This window comes from Pleurodeles waltl, chromosome 7, assembly GCF_031143425.1.
Source record: "Pleurodeles waltl isolate 20211129_DDA chromosome 7, aPleWal1.hap1.20221129, whole genome shotgun sequence".
Classification (NCBI taxonomy): Eukaryota; Metazoa; Chordata; class Amphibia; order Caudata; family Salamandridae; genus Pleurodeles; species Pleurodeles waltl.
In genome coordinates, this window is record NC_090446.1 from 40,956,873 (window position 1) to 40,980,719 (window position 23,847).

Sequence of the window (23,847 nt, forward strand, 5' to 3'; positions counted from 1 at the left end):
TTCAGGTACATTTGTACAAAATGTAAATACATAGAGTACTCTGTAGCAGAGCATAAAACGACCAAGGCCACAGGGCATAGTAAACAAATAGAACAAGTGGTTACATATAGGCATGGAGTAGATCTTAAAATATATGATCAAAAAACGGCATAATAGATACACGACAATGATACAGAGTATACTGTAAGATTAAGCCAAACAAATGTCCATTGGTTAAACGGCAGCGGAGCATATAGAGACAGAGACCACGTCGCATAGTGATCAAATGCAGTAGGAGGTCGCATATAGGCATGGAGTAAGTAGTGAGAAACATGATCAAGAACGAAAATGTTGACACAAGATGAAAATAAAAAGTCATACGTGAGGGTTAAACATTGTTGGCCAAAAGGAAGCCCAATATGTAATCAGCAGACAACGAGGGAGTAGGAGCTAACACTCATGTGAGAAAGTAATGTAATTCACGGTCTGTGTTTAGGCCTAGCTCAACTGTGCGAAGTTTTAAGATCCACTTGGCCTCGCATCTGTGCAGATCACTTGTTCTGTCTCCCCATCTTGGTGAGTTGGAGACATGTGAAATGCCGTGGAATCTGATATTTAAGAGGTCTTTCTCCCCGTGCAGGGTGTTGAAGTGTATAGCAAGGGGATAGTTGGTGTTAACATTTCTGATGGCTCTGACATGTTCCTGTATGCGTTCCTTGAGAGGGCGTATGGAGCTTCCAATGTAAATTAAGCCACATACACAAATCAAGCAGTAAACAGTGCACTTGGTGTTGCAATTTATGAAGGTTTTGATGTGGTGCGTGGTCCCGGTATTATAGGAGAACGATATAGTTTTGTTAAGGGCCAATCGGCAGGATATGCAGCAGCCACATTTATAGAAACCGTTGGGTTTCTCCGGAAACCAGCCCACTGGGCGAGTAGGAGGGGAGGGACAGAGAAAACTGGGGCACAGAATACTCCTGAGCATACGACCTCTAGTATGTACAATAGAGGGTGATATGCCAACTGAGTTCTTGAGACAAGAATCCAGCATTAGCAAGTGCCAATGTTTCTTGAGAATACGCAGTACTGACTTGCTCGCAGGGCTGTATTGGGTGATGAAAGAGACCGGTCGCCTGTTAGGGGAACCCCTGTTAACAGGTTCTTTGGGGCTTTTGAGTAATAAAGTGTGTTGGTTCTTGTTAGAGATGCGTTTACTTACACCTTATATGAGGTCCAGATATCCCCTATTAGTGTAGTGTAGGCTGTGTCTAAATGCCAGGATCTCTAGAGGTAGCTGTGGATGAGCAGCAAAGGCTTATCTAGGAGACATGCTAAGCTCATGCAATACCACTTTAGTCACATAGCACTTACAAACATGAAAGAATACACTCAGTGTTACAAAAGGTAATACACAAAAGATATACCCTAGTTGTCAAAAATAGGCATAAGAATAGTTAGAAAACAGTGCAAATAATGTAAAACACAATAGAGAATAGTGACCCTAAGGGGAGCACAAACCATATACTAAAAAAATGGATTTCACGACCTGGACCCCCACCTAGGTAAGTGGAGTGTGTAGAGAAAAGTTGGGGTCACTAGAAAAGCACAAAGGTAAGTATCACAACATCCTCCAATGACCAGGAAAGCAGGAGTAAATCACAAGAGTTTTCCCACAACACCCACTTAGAGGAAAAGAATAGAATTGCAAAACCCAGAGATGATTGCAAGAAATCAATGGTGGATTTCTGAAGGGGAAGACCTGTGGAAAGAGGGGACCAAGTCCAGAAGACACAGCAGAGTCAAGTGCGGGACAGGAGCCCCTATCCACAAGGCTGAGGGTGCAAGAACTTGGAGGACAGTGAGGAAGAAGAGTTAGCAGTGCAGCCCTGGAATTGGAGTCGAGTTCCTGGAGATTGCAGGTGTTGTCCCACACCGAAAGGAAGGTTGCAGTTGGGTTTGCGTGTCTGGATTCCACCAACAAGCCTTGCCAAAGGCAGAACTCACAGTTGCGGAAAGAGGTGCTACAGGGGACCAGCAATGCCTAGGAGGACTCAACCCAGGAGGGGGAGCCAGAGGGTGCCCTCAGCAGTGCAGAAAGCCCACAGAAGCAAAGGCAGCCCCCACAGGAGTCCCACAGGATGGGGACACAGAAGGTGCAAAAGGAGCCCATGCAGCACTATGAAAAAGTGTCCCACACTGCAAGAGAGCCACTCAGGGAGCTGTGCATCAAAGGACAGAGGGCTGGGGCTGGAGCTACACGATGTCTGAAGATCCCTCGGAGAGGATGCCAACAAGCCCTGGCAGCTGGAACTGACGAGGTGCACAGGGGTAATGTCCTGCATGGGAAGGCAAAGGCTTACCTCAACCCAAGTTGGACAGCTGGTAGGGAGGATCGACAGAACCACTTCCAACCACTACCTGTGTTGCAGTTTCCATGGAGCTCAGCAGAAGAGGGGATCCACACAGTCAGACGTTATTGCTTTTGGTGCCTGCAGATGCAGGGTAGTGACTCCTTCACCCCAAGGGAGATTCCTTCTTCTTTCCTGTGCAGACTTAAGACGGGCTGTCCTCCTCAGCTGTTGTTGCCAGTGTTTGTGTTGCTAGTGTTGGCCGCTGTGAAGCAACAGGACTGTCCTCTCTGGAAGTTGAACCCAGCACCCCAGAACTTTCCAGGTCTCTGGCTTGCTCAACAATCCATATCTTGTAGTGCGAAACATTCCCTTTTGAAAAACAGTGAAAGTGCACTCTATTTTTTGTGCAAGGATCAAGTAGTTGTTTTTTTTCCCCAGACTACCCCAGGGAGTGGTTCCTCCCTATGTAGAGGGGGATGACATATACAAGTGGCTGGGGGCCTTTGAGAGGGCCCTCCAGATGAGGAGAGTCAAGCCTCAGTACTGGGGTTCACTTCTTTGGGAGTTGGTCCCCAACTCTGAGAGGGATAGGCTCCTCACCTTGAGGGGGGAGGAGGCAGATGCATACCCCAGTATGAAGTGATGCTTGATTAAAAAGTTTGGTCTGACCCCAAAGCAGTATAGGCTCAAGTTTAGGGACACCCAAAAGACAAGCACCCAGTCCTGGACTTTGTAGACATCTCAGTTAAAGCACTAGAGGGCTGGATACAGGGCAACAAGGTAAGTACCCTTTGAGGGGCTGTACAATTTGATTATGAGGGAGCACCTTCTAACCAATTGTGTCCAAGATAAGCTCCGCCAGCATCTAGTTGACTCTAAGTTGACCAACCCCAGAGAGCAGCAGATGACTGGTTAAGAACTACGGTTAACGAGAAAAAGGGAGGACATGGTTCTTCTCAGGGGAAGAACCAAGGGAAAGATGACAAAAAGCCCAAGGAGTCCTCACAAGAGTCCCCAAAAACTTCTCAGGATGGGGGAGCCCCGAGCCATTCCACTTCTAAGTGTAAAGGGTATCAGGGGAAGCATTATGATCCTGTTAAAGCAGGAAAGTTTCAGGAGCTTGCTAAGGCCGGCAAGTGTTTTGAGTGTCATCAACCTGGACACAAAAGAGGAGATGCTATCTGCTCCAAGAAGCACCCCACTGGTGGGAAATTCCAGAGGATTGCTAGTGTAGGGATGGGGGTGGAAGTTGGCCCAGGGCTGGGATCAGGGTAAACAGAGGTCACCTTCCTTAGTATCCGTGGGTGGGATGGACATTGCAACTATGGCCACCTTACCTCTCAGCATGGAGAGGTATAGGCAGAGGCCTAAAGTCAATGGGACTGAGGTGGAAGCTCTGAGAGATACGGGAGCCAGTGTGACAGTGGTCACAGAGAATCTGGTTTCTCCAGAACAGGTTTTACCTGGTGTTTTCCACCAAGTGACTTATGCAGATAGCAGAACCAAACCCCATCCCATGGCCATGGTGAGGCTGGAATGGGGAGGTGTGACTGGCCCTAAGAAGGTAGCTGTAGCTCCTGCCCTCCCAGTAGAGTGTCTGCTGGGAAATGATCTTGAAGCATCTGAATGGTCAGAGGTGGAGAGAAGGGTCCCTGCACAGACGCTGGACCTCCCTGAATGGGTGTGTGCTGTGACCAGGTCACAGGCAGCACAACAGGGAAGTGCTGGACACTTGGACCCTGGAACAATGGGCCAAGCATCCAAGAAGAAGAGAAAGGGCACTGGGTCTGGCTTGCCAGCCCCCACAAGTACAGAGGATCAGGAGGAATCCAAACCTGAGGTGGGGGGGGGTCTGATCTCTGAGGGAGGGCCACTTCCCCTTCAAGCTCTGCCTGACTTGGCAGAACTACAAGGGGCAGGTGGGCCCACCAGAGAAGAGTTGTGCAGGGACAAAGCGAGTGTCCCACTTTTGAGGGCCTAAGTCAGACTGCTGTCAGGCAAAAACAAGGGGATACCATTGGGTCCCACAAGGTTTACTGAGAGGATGGAGTTCTCTACACTGAGGCAAGGGACCCCCAACCAGAGGCAACCAGGAGAGCAGTGGTCCCCCAGAAGTATGGAGAATTCCTCCTTACTTTAAGCCATGATATTCCCTTAGCTGGACATTTGGGACAGACCAAGACCTGGAACAGGCTGGTCAACCATTTTTATTGGCCCCAAATGTCAGAAAAGGTCAAGGAGTTTTGCAGCTTCTCTGTTACCTGCCAAGCCAGTGGCAAGACTGGGGGCAAGCCAAAGGCTCCCTTGATAACACTGCCAGTGGTTGGGACTCCATTTGAGAGGGTGGGGATTAACATTGTTGGTCCCCTAGACCCACCAACGGCCTCAGGCAACAGGTACATTTTGGTGGTTGTGGACCATGCCACCAGGTACCCTGAGGCAATACCTCTCCGGACAGTCGCTACTCCCACAGTAGCTAGGGCCCTACTTGGTGTGTGCACCACAGTGGGCTTCCCAAAGGAGGTGGTCTCAGATAGGGGCACAAATTTCATGTCTGCCTATCTGAAAGCCATGCGGGATGAGTGTGGTGTTACTTATAAGTTCACCACCCCCTATCATCCACAGACCAATGGTCTGGTGGAAAGATTTAAAAAGACCCTGAAGGGCATGATCATGGGTTTGTCTGACAAACTCGGGAGGAGAGGGGATGTTCTCCTCCCATGCCTGCTGTTTGCCTACAGAGAGGTGCCACAGAAGGGGGTTGGATTCAGCCCCTTTGAGTTACTGTTTGGGCACCCTGTAAGAGGCCCATTGTGCTTGGTGAGAGAGTCTTGGGAGAAGCCTCTCAAGGAGTCCAAGGAGAATGTACTGGATTATGTGCTGGGCCTGCGGTCACGCATGGCTGGGTACACGAAGACAGAAGCAGAAACCTGGAGGCCAGCCAAGAGCTCATGAAGCTCTGGCATGACCAGAACGCTACCAAGCCTGAGTATCACCCGTGGCAGCTGATGTGGGTTTTGGAGCCCATGGCTACTAGGGCACTTCTGGCCAAATCGACTGGGCCCTATCCCATTGTGGAGAAAAAGGGTAAGGTCACCTACTTGGTCGACCTTGGCACCCTCAGGAATCCTCATAGGATCCTGCATGTCAACAGATTGAAACCCCACTAGGACAGGGCAGACATGACCATGCTGATGGTCACTGATGAAGGGAAGGAGGGGGAGAGTGAACCTCTGCCAGACCTCCGGTCCTCAAATGAACAAGATGGGTCAGTGGAGGGAGTGGTACTCTCTCCCAAGTTGACAGACCAGCAACAAAAAGACTGCAGGAAAGTTTTGGAGCAGTTTGCTAGTCTGTTCTCCCTGACCCCTGGACTCACCAATTGGTGTGTTGATGACTTTGACACTGGTGACATGTTACCTGTCAAGAACAAGCTGTACAGGCTGTCTGACCAGGTCAAGGCCAACATCAAAGCTGAAGTGGCTAAGATGTTGGAGCTCAAGGTAATTGAGCCCTCTGACAGTCCTTGGTCCAGACCAGTGGTACTGGTGCCAAACCTAATCCCCAAGGTGGGAAGAAGAAATTGAGATTTTGTGTGGACTACAGAGGTCTAAGTGCAGTCACTAGGACTGATGCTCACCCCATACCTAAAGCTGATGAGCTCATTGATAGGTTGGGGGCTGCCAAATTCCTGAGCACGTTTGATCTGACCTCAGGATACTGGCAGATTGCCTTAAGTCCAAGAGCTAAGGAGAGGTCAGCATTTTCCGCACCAGCGGGCCAAGTGATCCCCATTGGCCTGAAAAAAGCTCCTGCCCCCTTCCAGTGGTTGGTGAATAGAGTCCTGTCTGGTATGGAATCTTTCAGTGCAGCTTATCTGAATGATATAGCTGTATTTAGTTCCACCTGGGAGGACCACCTGGTCCACCTGAAGGAAGTGCTTCAGGCCCTGCTTCAAGCAGGCCTGACTATCAAGGCAAGCAAGTGCCAGATAGGGCAAAGCTCAGTTGTGTACCTGGGCCACCTTGTTGGTGGAGCCCATGTACAACCTCTCCAGCCCAAGATCCAGACTATCCTGGATTGGGAGGCTCCTAAAACCCAGACTCAGGTCAGGGCCTTTCTTGGCCTGACTGGGTACTACAGGAGGTTTGTTCAGAATTATGGGACCATAGTGGCCGCTCTGACTGAGCTTACCTCCAAGAAACAGCCCAAGAAGATCATTTGGACCCCAGAGTGTCAGAAAGCTTTTGACACCCTAAAGCAGGCTATGTATTCAGCACCAGTGTTACTGGCCCCTGACTATAGCAAGGAGTTTATAGTGCAAACAGATGCTTCAGAAGAAGGGATTGGGGCAGTGTTAGCCCAAATTAATGAAGAGGGCCAAGATCAACCAGTTGCCTTCATCAGCAGGCGACTACTCCCCAGAGAGAAAAGATGGAGTGACATTGAGAGGGAGGCCTTTGCTGCTGTGGTCTGGTCCCTGAAGAAGTTGAGGCCATACCTGTTTGGCACTCACTTCCGTGTACAAACTGCCCACAGATCTCTCAGATGGTTGATGCAAATGAGGGGGAAGAACCCAAAACTGTTAAGGTGGCCCAGTTCCCAACAGGGGATAGACTTCACAGTGGAGCACAGACCTGGGACTGCCCATGCCAATGCAGATGGCCTTTGCAGGTTTTTCCATTTAGCTGATGAGGACTACCAGGGTGTAGGTTAGTACCCATCACCTTTCAACTGGGGGTGGGGGGGGGCAGTGTAGGAAAGTCCTCCTTTTTGCCCTGGTCACCCCACACTTTTTGGGCAGGTACTGGTGGTTGCTGACTCTTGGCTGGGCCCTGGGTCCTCGGTCCTGCTTACCAGTCCCACGGCCAGTGCTCCGTGTAAAGTGGATATGCAAATTAGGCTAATTATAATTGGCTAAGTCAACCTACCTATAAGTCCCTAGTATATGGTAGGGCATGTAGGTTTAGGGACCACAGCATAGGTAGTGCACCCATAGGTGCACTGCTGAGGTGTCCAGTGCCATTTTAAAGGCAGGCCTGCCTTGCTGGCTGCTTTTAAATTAAAGTTATATGCAAATTTGACTTTGGAATTCAAAGTAGTTCCAAAGTATTAAACTACCTTATTTTTACAAATAAGTAACCCCTAAGGTGTGCCCTATGTGCCCCTAGGGCTGGGTGCCATGTAACTATAAGCAGGGACCTTATAAAAATAGTTTTATAAGTCCTGGTGAGGTAAAAACAGCCAAATTTGTTTTCCCTCATTGCAGTGAACGGCCTTCATAGGCTAAAATGGGGAGAATTTATTTTAATTTTAAAAGTCCGCTTATGTGACAGATACAAAGAGTTTGGTACCAAATTAATTGTTATAATACATCCCACAACTTCCAGTTGTTGGATTTAATATAACTTGTTCAAGTAAAGAGTTTTAAACTTTATCTGAAAACTTGCCAACTTCAGCCGTGCATTGTTATTGCTGCTGTGCTCTAATTGGCCAGCCGATGAGGTGTGAAGTGGCCTGGCTTCACACAAAGGGATGTGCCTGTGGGAGGAGATCTCCCCTCAGCAGATGGTGAGGCAGGAAGGGGAAGGGCTTCCAAACTGGTCTTCAAAGGCAGAGAAGGACATTTGGAGCAACCCAGCAACACCCCCACATCCTGCAAACCCAGACACTTAGGTGCCCCCTTGATTAGATTAGGAGAGGGCAGGAGAGGGGTGTGTTTAGGATTTTTAGCCACACCAGTGGGTGGGTTCAGCCAGATGTAACCTCCAAAAGTCACTTTCAGCCATGATGGATTTTTGAGGAATGTTGCCTCCTGGGATTGATTTTTGCCACACTTCCCAGGAAGTGTTCATCACAGGGGGAAGAACCCTGCACCTGATTGGAGAACCAGGACCCCCCGCCCCCCGTTTTCCACCCAGGAGCAAGGATAAAACTGGCAGACCTGCACCCACACCTCAGATCCCCATCAGATTCCAACAAGGAAGAAACAAAGGAGACGAAGGACTGCCCTGCTGGACCCCTGGCCTGCACCTGGACCCTGCACTCTGAAGGACTGCACCAGCTGCACACTTGGGCTTCACCACAAGAAGGACTTTGCCTGGCTTCAACTAGTTCAAGGAGAGACTCCCTGTTTGCTAAAGGTGAAAAATTGCTAACCAGAGTCCCCTGCACCAACTCCTGAAGAAATCAACCAGCTGACCACTGTCCAGTGGCCAAAAAGGAGTTTGCACCAGGTGCATTCTGGGAGTTGTAGTCTACACCCCCCAAGGATCATCTCAGAGATTCTGGATCCTTGGGATGAGCTGTGGACCCCAAAAGAACCTTAAAAGAACATCTGGGAGAAGATTCAGAAGTTTGGAGAGCTTTAGAAAAAAAGCTCCATAGAGGGACCGACCCACCGTGGCAACTCTAGCCGGCTTGCCTCAACCGTGACCCAGCCTGATTTCCAGGTTCATCCCGGTGAAGAAAATCTCCAAAAAAGAGACTTAGGGCCAGATGTAGGTAGGTAAAAAATTGCAAATCGGAAATAGCGACTCCATGCGAATCGCTATTTCCGACGCGCAAAACCAAATGCCATAAAGACTCGCCATACCAAATTGTGAGTCGCAGAGGTGTAGCACCGCAGTTTGTGACCTCTGTTTTTAGCGAGGTCGCAATTTGCACGAAGGGTGTGATCCGGTGTCGCAAATTGCGACTGCCTTGCAAATTGCCTGCAGCTGGAACATAACAGTTGGGAAACCCACTTCCTGGCTCTCGGTGATGACATCAGAACCAGGAAGTCACCAAATAGAACTGGGAGGAGGTAGGAGCATACCCAGCCCAAACTGCAGAGCCACACCCAGGTGAGAGGAGCTGCAGCAACAATGGAGAAAGAGACAGCCAGTCCTGGCAGGAAGAGAAAATTAAAGTTCTCTGACAAGGAGTTGGAGGTACTAACAGAGGAATGCTGCCTGCACCATGACCAACTCTTTGGCAAGGCAGCAATGAGTGTCCCCGACACTCAAAAGAAAAAAAATTGGCAAGACATCCAGGAAAAAATAAATGCCATTGGGGTAAGCCACCGCACCCTAGATGAAATCAGGAAAAGGTGGTATGACCTTCGCTCCAGGACCAAGTAGAGGGTTGCGGAGCGCATGAGGGAGATGCAGGGCACTGCAGGAGGCCCATCCACCATTCCACCACCTACAGCCCTGGAAACCATGGTGGAGACAACACTGGAGCCAGAGGCTGTACTGGGCATAGGAGATGTGGACAGTTCAGCGCCTGGAACATCAAAAAAAGTGAGTACCATGATATATGCTTTGACACCCACAAATGCACTATACACACAATCCCAGTACACAGCAGCAGGCACCGCCAGACTAACTCCATTCCATTCTAGCAACCTCTAGAATAGTGCGTTATGGGCAATGTAGTACAGTAGTCCAAATATTGGCAAATGTTTATTATGAGTCAAAAAACAGATGTGTGAGACTGACAGTGTATCCCCTATGTCCCACAGGTCTCCCACAAGGCCCCCCCCCCATCAGCGAACACGTGCAGGGAGATGAACATGGGCCAGACCCACAGGAGGAGGCTGCCACTGACACAGCAGGGCACAGGAGGACACCACCACCCATGGAAATGCCACCAGAGTCCATGGAAGATCCTGCGCTGGATATGGAGGCAGCAGTGGTAGCACCAGGGCCATGGCCTACAGAGAGGCACACACAGCCAGCAGCAGGAGCAGTGCGCAGACGCCGCAGCAGAGTGCAGTCTGTGCACAGTGAGAATGTTGCAGACGTTGAGTTTGTGGGACCAGAGGCATCACTAGTACAGGGTCAGTGCCTGCAAAACAGGCTGTCGGTGTGGTAGCTCTTGCTCCTTAGTCTCTGTGTCTGTGTCTTCAGGGGTAAGATGTAGCCCACGTCTGGTGGCAATTTTGTGTAGGATGGCACAGGCGGCAACTATCTTGCATGCTGTTTCTGGGGCATACTGGAGTGCACCTCCACTTTTGTGGAGGCATCGGAATCTTGCCTTTAACAAGCCAAAGGTCCTCTTGACTACAGTTCTGGTCTGCCCATATGCAATGTTATATCGGCTCTCGTTCTGATTGCCAGGTGTTAGGTATGGGATGAGTATCCATGGTCTCAGGGCATATGCACTGTCACCTGTTTGACAAAAAAAGCAAATTTAGCAGGGCATCACAGGGTTACACAGTGACCTGTATGTATGGCTTCAGAGTGTAGTCATCAATACCTAATAGATATCTGTCTCCAAACTCCCCACGTTCTAGGCGTTGGTGTATCCCACCGTGCCTGAATATGTATGAGTCGTGTACTCCCTGGATATTTAGCTAGAATGTCAGTAATGACATTATGGGCGTCACATACCACCTGGATGTTTAGTGAGTGGATACATTTCCTATTGTGGAACACATTCCAGATTTGCAGGTGGGAAAATTTGTATATGTGTCCCGATCACATACCCTATTACATGGGGGAAGTTGGCAATTCTGTAAGTCCAACTTGGTGCTGTTGATTTCTGCGTCATTCCTGGGAAGGTATATATATCTGGACATGTGTGCGAGTATGGCATCTAGGAAACGTCTGAAGAATCGTCAGAGGGTACTTTGGGATACTCCACCTGCCACTGCAATCACCCCCTGATAGCTACTCAAGGCCAAGAGGTGCAGTGAGCATAGCACTTGCACATGTGTAAGGATGGCGCTGCCGCGCATTGTCTGTCACTCAAGCTGAGGTTTCAGCATTTCAATTATTTCTAAGATAACAGCACTGCTCAGTCTACATTTGTCATAAATCTCCTCTTCAGTTTGTTGGAATAGTGTCTGCCTGGTTCGGTATATCCTCTCCTGTCTCTTCCTCCTCCTCCTCTGCTGGGCAGCCTGGACTCTCCTCCTCCATGCAATCACGTACAGTTCAGCCATTTTGAGTCATCCAGATGCCTTCTGGGTCTCCTTTTATACTTTGGTTCTGGTTACCACCTGCTCTGAATCAGTGGTAATCTGGGTGTGCAAAACTGGCTTTTTGCGACTAGTTGCAATTTGCGACTGGCTTTTGCATATGGTTTGCGACTCGCAATTTGCGACTTCATGATTGCGGGTCGGAAAATCAGGTCACAGTTTTTGCGAGTCGGTGCTGGGTCGCATCGCTATTTGCTAATCGGAAATGGGATTTTTGCATCCCATTTCGGATTTTGCGAGGTCGTAAATAGCGATTTGGGCCATTTGCGACTCGCAGAACTTTGCTACATCTGGCCCTAGGTGCGAACGTAGAAAGTTGACTGGGTCGTCCCAGCCAGCATATCCGAGGAGGGCTCCAAGGACGTCAGATCAAGATCCGGGTGTACCCCGGTCGAAGGATTTTCACCTCGAAAAAACGACTAAGTCCAAAGGTAAAAATCTCCACTGAGGGCTCCTACGACGGGTATCTGGAGAAGAGTTCCAGGAGGTAGGATTGGACTGGCAGGTTCGTCCCGCTGAAGAAAATCTTGTGTGAAGGTAAACTTTTGACCGAGGCCTCCCGCGGGGTGTTGCTGAGCTGGGCTCCATTGTGGTCGGCCTTAACCTTTGATTTTGCCCCGGTCGAGGTGCGACCAGATGACCAGATTAGCGCTTTTTGTTTCTAGGCGCTAGAAAACAATAATTCTTTATAAATTCATAGCTCCGGTTCCTCTTATCGGATTTTATTCATTTCTGTGACATTTTAAAGATAAAAATATAATCTATTTTTTTTATAAATTGGTTTTGGATTTTTAAACTGTTTCCTGTGTTAAGCCTTGTCGCTCATTGCCAAGCTACCAAGGGTTGAGCTAGGTTTAACTTACTGAGACCTAAGTGGAGGTTAGTGCCCTATTGCTAAGTGTAGGTACCTACCAGCCCTTACCAATAACCCATTTTCCAACACACACCAAGAGCACCCACACAACCAGAGCCACAGAACACCATCACCCACACACCATCCACGCACCTCACAGCACACACCCCAACACATCACCCCATACACCCTAACACACACCACTCACACCACACCACACCCATGAAACCACAAAGACACCCAAGGTTCTCAGAGAGAGGGCTAAGGGTCATGGTGGAGGAAATCATTAGGGTAGAGCCACAGATATTCAGATCACAGGTGCCGCAGACATCCATTGCAAGGAAGATGGAGCTATGGCAGAGGATCATGGACAGGGTCAACGTCGTGGGACAGCACCCAAGAACAAGGGATGATATCAGGAAGAGGTGGAAAGACCTACGGGGGAAGGGGCGTTCCGTGAGTGCAAGACACCAGATAGCTGTTCAGAGGATTGGCAGTGGACACCCACCTCCTCCCCCACAACTAATAACATTGGAGGAGCAAGTCTTGGCAATACAGCATCCTGAGGGCCTGGCAGGAGTATCAGGAGGAATGGACTCTGGTAAGACAAATCTTTAATACCTTCAACCCCCTACCTCCATGCCATCACATCCCCCCACCCTCACCCTCACTCCCAGCACTCCACCACCTCCAATATACCCCACCCATCCCAATACCAAGCCCTGCATGCAACACCATTGCATGGACCCCCATCACAGACCTGCATGGACAACCATCACCACTGCATGCACACTAGAGACACTCACTTAGCCAACCAAATAACAACTCACAGAAGGCAAAGCTGCCATGGTAATAACAACCATTGAGGGCAACATACCATTGCACAAGATGCCACACGCATAATAACACTGCATTTATGTCCTCACAGGACCCCCACACAATGTCACTGGAGATGAGGTGCCAGCAACATCCAGTCCCCCCCAGAACAGGCCCACAGTGATGACAGCTGCTCTGCAAGCCTGGATCTGGATGAGCAACCTGGCCCATCAGGGATCTCTGGACTGTCGGTTAGCCAGGCACAGTCCCATAACACCACAGAGCCTCCCCACTCCGGAAACACCACCACAGCAGCACCACCACAGGAGAAGTGTGCACAATGCTTAGAGCGGCAGACCCTGATGCAGAGAGCTGGCCCAGGACCAGGGTTCGATTCCCACCTCGGTGGGTCTTGGGCTCGATTCCCTTGGACCAGATCATTCTTTCGCCTCTGTGCCTAATCTAATTCATGGGTCCACTCTGTATCTCTGGGCAATACCTTTCTTAATCTACCCAATGGCCCTCACAGTGCTTGGATGCCTGGCTTCACCCTGGGGCTGTCCAGGAGTGGGCGCCTCACAGGGAAAAGCCAGGAGGGGTTCCACAGCGGTATGGGTACAGCGCCTTGAGACCCTAACGGGTGAGTAGTGGGCTATACAAGTGCGAAGTTTATAGTTTAAGTTTACAGTTTTACCCAGCGGGCCCATACAACTGTCCCCAGGACACGTCAATCAGCAGTGCGCCCACCTCCACAGGGACCCCAGGCCACTCCACAAACACAGGACAATCAGGGACCTGGGGTCAGTGGCAGTGGGCACACGGTTCAGGGGACAGAGGCACAGGACAACAGGGAAGCTGGGAGGACTGCTATGCAACAGGGGAAGGACAGGCCCAGGGAACTGATTCTCCAGAAAGCATTCATCAGCATTCTGGGCGCATAGCACCATTCCTAGGAGACGATGGGCCAGATACTGGCCAAGTTGCAGGAGACCAAGTGGCTGCAGGAGGGAGAGTACCTGGGGATCAAGGATGACCTGAGGGACATCCACACCACTCTGGTCACCATTGCAGGGGTGCTGACAGACATGACCAACACCATGAGGTAGGCAGTGGCACACCAACGGGCCCCTGACACTAGCCACACTGATGAACAGACGTCCATCTCCGCTGCCGCTAGTGGACAGGAGGCCCCGCCACAGGAACAACACGCCACCAGTCTCCCCTCCCCGAAGAAGGAGAACCACCCTGCAAACGGTCCCTGCGATTCAGGCAGAAGCCAGAGAACATTGCCAAAACCTCCACCAGGAAATGAGACTCTCCTGATTGTCACCCTTGTGTCTCACTCTGTCACCTTGTAGACCTTGAACTGCCATTGCTCCACTTCCTATGCCCCCATGGACAATGCACCTGTGATACCAATAGACCGGACTCTATCCTGGACTTTCCACCACCATCACCCAAGCCCATTGCACATCCCCAATCACTTCTCAGCACTGAAATAAACACCCTTGGAAAAATACAAGTATGGAGTATGTCAACTGATTTAAGTATGTAGTCGTTTAACAATCTGTAGTCATTGCAAATAGATTGTACAGTTATGTATACATATGTATGACCTGTAATGTGCTGCAGTTAATACACCAAGATCCAGAGTAGGGCACAAATCTCTGCAAATAGACATGCTAAAGGGTACAATAAGTGGCCATAGTAGTGGGAACAACAGCCAGCCAGAGAAAATTCAGTACACAAAACAGCAATGGAAGGTGAGGTTACAGTGTCTTACCTGTGTGTCACTGGAAGTACTGTCGAATGATAGATGTTCTGTTGTCCACATCCTCTTCCTCTGCCTCCTCTTCTTCACTGTCCACAGGCTCCACTGCTACCACACGCCCATCTCCAGCCTCATCCTCCTGCAGAATTAGTACCTGGCGTCTTAAGGCTAGGTTGTTCAACATGCAACAATGATCTGGCACACCTTCTTAGGTGAGTAGCACTGGGATCCACCTGTCAGATGGAGGCACGTGAACCTGGCCTTCAGGAGGCCAAAGGTGCGCTCAATAATCCTTCTTGTTCGCCCATGTGCCTCATTGTAACGTTCCTCTGCCCTTGTCCTGGCATTCCTCAATGGGGTCAGTAGCCATGAGAGGTTGAGTTAACCAGAGTCAATGGCAAATATTGAGGGATACCTGTTAGCCAGACACTCACCCTTAGGGCCACCCCCAAACCCATATACCCACATCAACTGGGTGGGGACCAGGGCTCACCTATTAGCCACACCCTGTGCCTTTGGAGTTGAGCCATCACATATGGGATGGTACTATTCCTCAGGATAAAGGCATCATGCAAAGACCCAGGATACTTTGCATTCACATGGGAGATGTACTGGTCTGCCAGGCACACTACCTCCACATCCATAGAATTAAAGCTCTTTCGATTTTTGGACACCTGTGCATTTCTCCGGAGGGGGGACAAAGGCAATATGTGTACCATCAATTGCTCTAATTACGTTGGGGATATGTCCCATTGCATAGAAGTCAGCCATAACTGTGGCCAAATCCTTCACCTGGGGGAAAACGATGTAGCAGCGCATGTGTTTCGTCAGGGCAACACTCTGGTCAGAACTATTGAGAACATTGGCTGAGACATTCCTGCTGCTATGACCACTGTCGCTTGGAAGGAGCCACTTGCCAAAACATGTAGCACTGATAGGGCTTGTACAAGAGGGGGGATCCAAGTGGGGTGACGGATAGCTGAGATCAGGTCTGGCTCCATTTGGACACGCAGCTCTTGGATTGTGGCCCTATCAAGTCAGTAGGTGAGGATAATGTGCCTGTCTTCCATTGTTGCCAGGTCCACGAGGGGTCTGTACACGGGGGTATGTCTCCATCTCCTATTCATCTTCAGCTGTTGTACTCTAGTGGGAAAAACAATGAGCATCTGGTCAGTTTTCAATATTACATCATTGTACAATGCATTGCACTTTGTGTAAGAAACAGTATGTTTATGTTGAGTCCAAAAATGTGCCCATGCCGACTGTGACAGAGTTATGTGCCATGGCCTGCTCCCCACTAAAATGGCAGCCACCTGACCTGTATGGAGGGACAAGTGGATATGAGGTAATTCCACTAAGCCAATGGTGATGTAAGTCGGTGGTGACGGTACGCACCGCATTGACGTGACCGCCATTTTCTATCAGTTCACTCACTTGCTACCTGACCTTCAACAGGAGAGGACCTACAGTGCAAGTACTGCTTTGACCTGTGTCTGAAAGTGACCATGGCTCGAGTATCTGGGGAAAGGGCCCCAGCCTTCACTTCGGAGGAGTTGCAGAGACTAGTGGATGGGGTCCTACCCGAATACAGTTTACTATATGGTCCTCCAGACCAACAGGTGAGTACACTTTGAGCACGATGCATGGGGAATGAATGCATGGAGTGCTGTGTGGGTAGGCCTCGTGTAAGGGGAGGGGTGGCTGAGGAGTTCTGGGCAGAGTACTCATGTATGGTGGTCAATGTATGTGTGTAAGGGGTGGGAGGGATTTGTTGGGCCATGAGTGTAACAGGCTGGACGTTATGGCTGATACCTTTTTCTATGTATCTTCCTCTGCAGGTCAGCGCCCATCAGAAAAATTGTATTTGGTGTGCTATCGCCAAGGACGTGCGGAACCTGGAGTCTACGGTAGGCGGAGCACCCACTGTTGCAAATGGTGGGAGGAGCTGCACCGCTGGGCAAGGAAGACGGTGGAGGCCCAGCTTGGGATGGCCTCCCAATGAGGAACGGGTGCCTGTTGAACCCTGACCCCCCCTGATGGCCCACATACTGGAGGGGCCTGTCCAGAGTTGGATGGGCGCTTGAAGGTATAACAGCAGCCACAAGGGGGTGAGTACAGTTTCAAATTCAGCAAATTGTGCGTGGTGGGGTGTTATCTGGCTGGGGGAAGTTGGCATGTGGGTGCCCCTAGACCACAACAAACATTGCAGGATAGGTCCCATGTTGGGCAGGGGTTGATAAACCCCACCTCCTACAAAGCTATTAGGCATCCACTACTGGGCAGGGGTCTGTGGGTGTGAGGTATGCTGCTATTGGAGTTAGGTATTCCAGTCCTTTGGCTGGTGACTAGCATTGTGACTGGTGGTGCATTGCATAGTGCGTAGGCCTGTTCCCTGTGTGAGGGTGCTGTGTACGCCAATGGTGGTGTTGGTGCAGCCATTGACCAAGTGTATCCTTTGTCCCCCCCCTTTTTGTTTTCTCACCCTTGGCTTCTGTGCATTAGCATCATCTGGCAGAGGAGCAGAGGCACCGGTGACGGAGGGAGCTGCATCCCACGTGGCCCAGAAGGCCAAATCCACCAGTGGGACAGAGGGCGAGGAGAGCACCACGGCGGAGACAGGAGGGGACAGTTCTGACAATGATACCTCCTCAGATGGAAGCTCCCTGGTGGTGGTGGACATCTCTGTGGCCACCCCAACTACAGGTATAGCCGCCACCCCCCCTACCGTCACATCCCTCCCAGCAGCCCCTCAGCGAGTTTCCAGTCCCCTCTCACTCAGGAGGGTGGGCATCTCCTTCGCCCCAGGTACCTCAGACCTTGCCCCAGTGAGCCCTGCTGCCCTGAGTGAGGAAGCTATCGACCTCCTGTGATCCATCTCTGTAGGGCAGTCAACTATTGTAAATGCCATCCAGGGGCTGGCAGCACAGATGCAACAGACTAATGCATTCCTGGAGGGCATTCCCACTGGCATGGCGGCCCAACAGAGATCAATCCAGGCTCTGACCTCCTGTCTGATTTCAGCCATTGTTCCTGTCTATAGCCTCCCCCCTCCAACTTCCTCTACCTAGTCCCATTCTGCTCAACCCTAGCCTATCCCAAGCACACCATCAGACCAGCATGCACCCAAAACAACAAACAGAAGTGGCTCAGGCAAACACAAGCACCACACTTCATCCCACAGGCATTCACACAAGCACCTTCCAGATGCAGACACACCAACATCCACTGCCTCCACTGTGTCCGCCTCTTCCTCGTCCTCTACCCCATCTCTATCATGCCTATCACTGGCAGTCACCACCCCCTCTTCCATGCACATGCACCCTGTGTCCTCTCCCACTGTGTCTGTGCCCTCTCCTTCCAAAGTACAGAAACGCAAGCACTCAGACACCCAACAGCCATCCACCTCACAACAGCATCCAGCCCATGCACTTGCACCCAAACACAGCAGACAGACACCTCCTACCACCACTCCTTCTTCCTCCACTCCCAAACCTTCACCCTCTTCCGGCACCAGTGTCCCTAAAAAGCTTTTCCTCCCCACCCTTGACCTATTCCCTGCATCTCCCCCCAGTCCTTCACATCGGGCCAGGGTGGTCAGGATACAGGCTAGTACCTCAGCCACCCAGTCCACAGCCACTGTAGTTTCTTGAGCTACTGCAGTTTTTAGATGCTCCAAGGAGACACCTATCAGCATGGCAACTGTGCCTGCACCAGCTGCCAAGGCCAAAAAGGGACCACCTGCTTGCAAAACCAAAAAGTGAGCACCAGCTGGCAAAGGCAAGGAGGCACCACCAGCTACCAAAGGCAAGGAGTCACCACCAGCTGGCAAAGTCAAGGATGCATCACCAGCGGCCAAAGGCAAGGAGTCACCACCAGGTGGCAAAGGCAAGGAGGCACCACCAGCTGCCAAAGGCAAGAAGGGGCCAGCAGCTGCCAAAGGCAAGAAGGGGCCAGCAGCTGCCAAAGGCAAGAAGGAGCCAGCAGCTGCAAATGGCAAGAAGGGACCACCAGCAGCCAAGGGCAATGACAAAGGCACAGACGCTGCAGGCAGGATGGGTATGGAGTCTGGTGCTGGAGCAGCATCTGAGCAAACAACACCAGGCACTTCAGCCGTCCGAGGCTGCAAGGGAAGGGCTGGAGCATCCCCCCACCACTGCCAGCACCGCCACCAGCATCAGTGCCAGCAGCAGCAAAACCAGTGGGCAGCCGTCCGAGGCTGCAGGGGAAGGGCTGGAGCCTCCCCCCACCACTGGCAGCACCGAAACCTGCACCGCCACCAGCACCACTGCCAGCAGCAGCCCCAGTGGGCAGCCGTCTGAGGCTGCAGGGGAAGGGCTGGAGCTTCCCCCCCACCAATGGCAGCACCGCCACTAGCACCAACACCTGCACCACCACCAGCACCACTGCCAGCAGCAGCAGCCCCAGTGGGCAGCCGTCTGAGGCTGCAGGGGAAGAGCTGGAGCTTCCCCCCACCACTGGCAGCACCTCCACCAGCCTGGCTACTACCACCACTGAGCAGCCATCACTGCCAGCGGGCAGTGTGTAGTCGTGCCTCCATGACCTGTAGTGCATCCTGGCCCCTGCAAATCCTGTAGGTGTGACACCCAGGTGAGAGACTGTGACCTTGTACTCCCCAAGATCTGTATCACAGGGCACAATGCCCCCTCCAGAACCAGTGGAAGAAGGCATCCACTCACCCCCTCCTGGCCAGGATGAAGCAGACTGGGCACAAGGCCCCCTCCAGAACCAGTGGAAGGAGGCATCCACTAACCCCCTCCTTGCCAGGATGAAGCACACTGGGCACAAGCCCCCCTCCCCAGAACCAGTGGAGATGCCGTCCACTTGAGAGACTGTGGCCTTGCACTCCCCAGGACCAAGCAGTGAGCAAACTACCCACTTGAGAGACTGTGGCTTTGCACTCCCCAGGACCAAGCAGTGGGCAAACCACCCACTTAAGAGACTGTGGTTTTGCACTCCACAGACCCAAGCAGTGGGCTAATCACCCACTAGAGAGGCTGTGGCTTTGCACTCCCCAGGACCAAGCAGTGGGCGAACAACCCACTAGAGAGACTGTGGATTTGTAATCCCCAGGACCAAGCAGTGGGCAAACCACCCACTTGAGAGACTGGCTTTCCACTCCCCAGGACAGAGTGGGGACATGTGGGCCCCATCCAGGAGGAGTGGTGTTGTACCATCTTCCGACTGAGGTACATTATGGACTGGGCAGTGTCCCTCCATTTGTATATATATGTAGATACTGTTTTGTACTTTAAGGACGTATTTCTAGTATTTTTTTATTATTACACTTACTTTGTTCTCATCCTTTTGTCCTTGCATTATTCCCGGAGGGTACGTGGTGGATATGTATATGTTTTTGCATCTGTTTGTGTGTATGTTGTTGGGGGTGGGAGTGTTGCGTGTGTGTGGCACTCTCTTGGCATATTGGTGTTGTCTTGTAATATGGTGGGCGGAACCTTGTCTTCTGCCTGGCTGTTGGCGGTTACCGCCGTGGTGCTTGTTGCTATCTCTGTGGCGGTCAATGTGTTAAAGTGGCAGTCTGTGTTGGCGGTTTCCGCCGTGGTCATAATTAAATTTTTTGTTCTGCCGGCCTGTTGGTGGTATTACCGCCGCTTTATCACCGACTGCCAGGGTTTAAATAAATGCCTAAGTCAGTAACATAAATGTCCTTGTAAAGGTGTTTATCATCATTTAGTTTAATTTCAAAACAGGTAAGCATCCACTGTCCCTGTAGGAAAAGCTCATTTTAATTAAGGAAGTGGCTATTTACATGGCCACTGGACAAATACTACATAATTTCTGTGATTTACCCATCTGCCTGCAAAATAGTAACAAATCTCTGCCGTTTAGCCAACAAGCAGGATAAATAGTGTGAAAGAGGTCTTTCTTAAGCTGATCATGAAGGAAAAAGGTATTCCAGGTAATGGTAGCGTGGTGGAAATCTTGTAATGGACATTCAACATGTATGAAGCATTTTAAATTAAGGAACATATTTATGACTGGGTTTGTGTAGCTCTTACACCACGCAACATAGTGCATGGTCGACGCAAGCCCAAAATGTGATTTATGAAGCCACACAAGGCTACCTTGCATGGCCCTGAGGGGCTTCGTAAATCTGGAGCAAAGCAACGCTGCACAAAACACTGCATTGCATTACTCTGACAGGTAGGCATTCCATGGGTGTTGCATGGGTGTTCCCACAAAAAAACATTGATTTTGAAACATTCCAAGATTTACCAGAAGTGGTATGCCTGGGAATGTTCCAAAATGCTATGCTTTCCCAGATGAGGCATAACAAGAAGAAAATGCCACAAGGTATTTTTTTGTGCAGGGAGATGTCCTTTCCTACATAAAAACAATTGTCCTTACAAAGCAGGCACCCTTGCACCATTGTGCAAGGGTGCCTGGGTTGGCGCTAGGCAGCCAAAAGATGCCAGCGCAGGGACAGACAGGAATGTGCTGTATTCTTTTAAATTCAGTGGATTTCTGCCTTTTCCCTGTGATGCAGTGCAGCTAAGCAAGGTGACTTGCTGTGTTGTGCTACATCACATTCTTATAAATGACCCTGAATGCATAAACAAATGTACAATAGTTTGTACCAAGGTAAGTGCATGGATTAAGATAAGCTGTTTATAGATGAAAAACATCAAACTCAGTTGAATAAAACATTGATATTATTTTCCTATCGGGATAAGAAAAGCAGGAGACAAACTTTGATTTCAGAAGCTTCAAGATATGGCACACATATATTTTGCACTGCATTCTAAGAGTATGTGGCTGTTGGCAAAGAATAATGAATATGGTCCTGTCCACTTGTCCTGGAGGGCCCTGGAAGCTACACCCACACCAACTGACCTGTTTGGTATTCACCCAGTGCTGACATTTGGTCATACCAGAACTTAAGAAGCTCCTGGCTACCGCTAAAAACGTGTTTGCTTTTTTCTTGTACTCAGCCATGCATGAACACAGACCCAGTACATAGTCCACTGTGTCCTCTTTGGGTTGTTTGAGAGGGCTCTCCCAACCTTCCCTTGCTAAACTCAGAGGACCCCTTGCAGGATGGCCAAACAGAAGTTCAAAAGAACGGAAGCTAACTCTCTTCTGAGGTACCTTTCTCTAGGCAAACATGAGGCAGGGTAAGAAGACATCCCATCTCCTCAGCTTTTCAGGGAGGCCCATTATCATGACTTTCATGGTTTGTTGAATGTCTCAACTAAACCATTTGCCTGGAGATGCAGGAGGTATATCACTTGTACATTACACCACATTCATTCCACATAGCTTTTAAGTATGCAGATGTGAAATTAGTCCCTCTACCAGCAGCCATCACTTTAGGAATCCATACCCTGATGAAGATTCTAGGGAGGACCTTTGCCACTGCAGGGGCAGTGACTGTCCTGAGGGGAATTGCCTCTGGGTACATAGTGGCGTGGTCCACTATCACTAAATTACATCTTTTCCCAGTGTAGTTGGAGGGTCAAGGGGTCCAACAATGTCTATACCTACCCTACCCTACCCTACTGCTTGATGTGGAATTATGGGTACCTTTAGTTGCCCTCCTGTCTTGCCACTGGCTTGATAGGTGGGGGTGGAGCGACAATACTCCTTCACCTTCTCAGACACCTAGGGATAACAAAAATGGATGACCGACCTCTCCCAGGTTTTTTTCTGTCCCAGATGTCCTGCAAGGGGGATGTCATGGACAAAAGTTAGGATGAGTTCCCTGTACACTTGGGGGATCACCACTCTTCTGGTTGCCATTGGTTTGTGGTCCCTGGCCTCAGTGTACAGGATTTGATCTTCCCGATAAATCCTGTGTGAGCCACTGACATGTCCTTCTTCTTGCCTTACCTTCTGTTGCTTAAGGTCCTCAAGAGTAGGGCAAGTCTTTTGCTCTTGGCCTAGGTCCTCTCTGGAGGGTTCCTCTGCATGTAAGAGCTCTGTCAGGCTAATCTTTATCAGTTGCAGTTTCCTCCTTAGGTGCCAGGGCCTCTCTCTCAGGAGAAATCTCCCCTTAATCCTGTTACATCTTTGAAACTGCTGTAACAGTCTTCTTGCCCTTACTTTTGGACTTAGAATCTTGGGCCATTGTCTAAGCTCCATGCTTTCTAGATTTGGCAATCATGCTGCATGTGCTCTTGTTTGTCACACACACTCACTCAGGAAGACCTGGCATTTCTGCAGGACCCTTCCTTGCTTCCCTTGCCCATGCAGAGGTTTTAAAATAATTTCCCAACAGATACTCTACCGGGATGGCAGGGGACACAATGACCTCCTTTGGACCAGTAACACCTCCCTGCTTTAAGCTTACCATGGCGATTGGATGGAGCTTAGTGTTATTATCAGCACTGGTCAACTGGTGTCTGACACCATGTATCATTTGGTCTGGGAAAACCAGTCTTGCAGCCACCATAGTGAAACTGGCACCTACAGCCCACAGGTCCTCTATCTCATTCTCATTAATTTTAGGCCTTTGTTTATACTTCTCCAAATTTGGAGGTAAGGCTGCTAGGGTTTCAATATCCATCCCACCCAGGGAAGCTAAAGTGGTGTATTCTCTGGCCTCTCCAGAGTACATCTCCATCCCCACTCCCAAATTAGCTAATCCCTTGGACTGTCCACCACTCGGGGACTTCTTGGGGCATGCTGCATCACCCTTTGCATGTCCTGACAGCTGAAACTCATAGTATAATCTAACCTTCTTGGGGTCCTCCTTCTTACCTTGATACCCATTTCCCTTGGACTGGGAAGAGTCTCGGGGTACACCCTCCTGTGAAGACATTTGGCGACCTTTAAAGAACTCTTTCTTTTTATCCTTGTTAGTGCTCTTTTCTTTCCCCTGCTGGCAAGTCTGAGCATCCTTCTTGGGGTCAACCAACCTTGGGTCTTCCTGGACACCCTGGTTCTGACCCACTTGTCAGCTACTCTCCCCAGTTCTCTGAGAGAAGACAACTTAGAATCTACTAAATGCTGTCACAATTTCTCTGTGGTACAATTTGTTAGAATATGCTCTTTTATAATTAAATTATAAATCCATTCATAGGTGTCCACCCCATTGCCTTTAATCCAGCCCTCTAGTGCTTTGACTTAG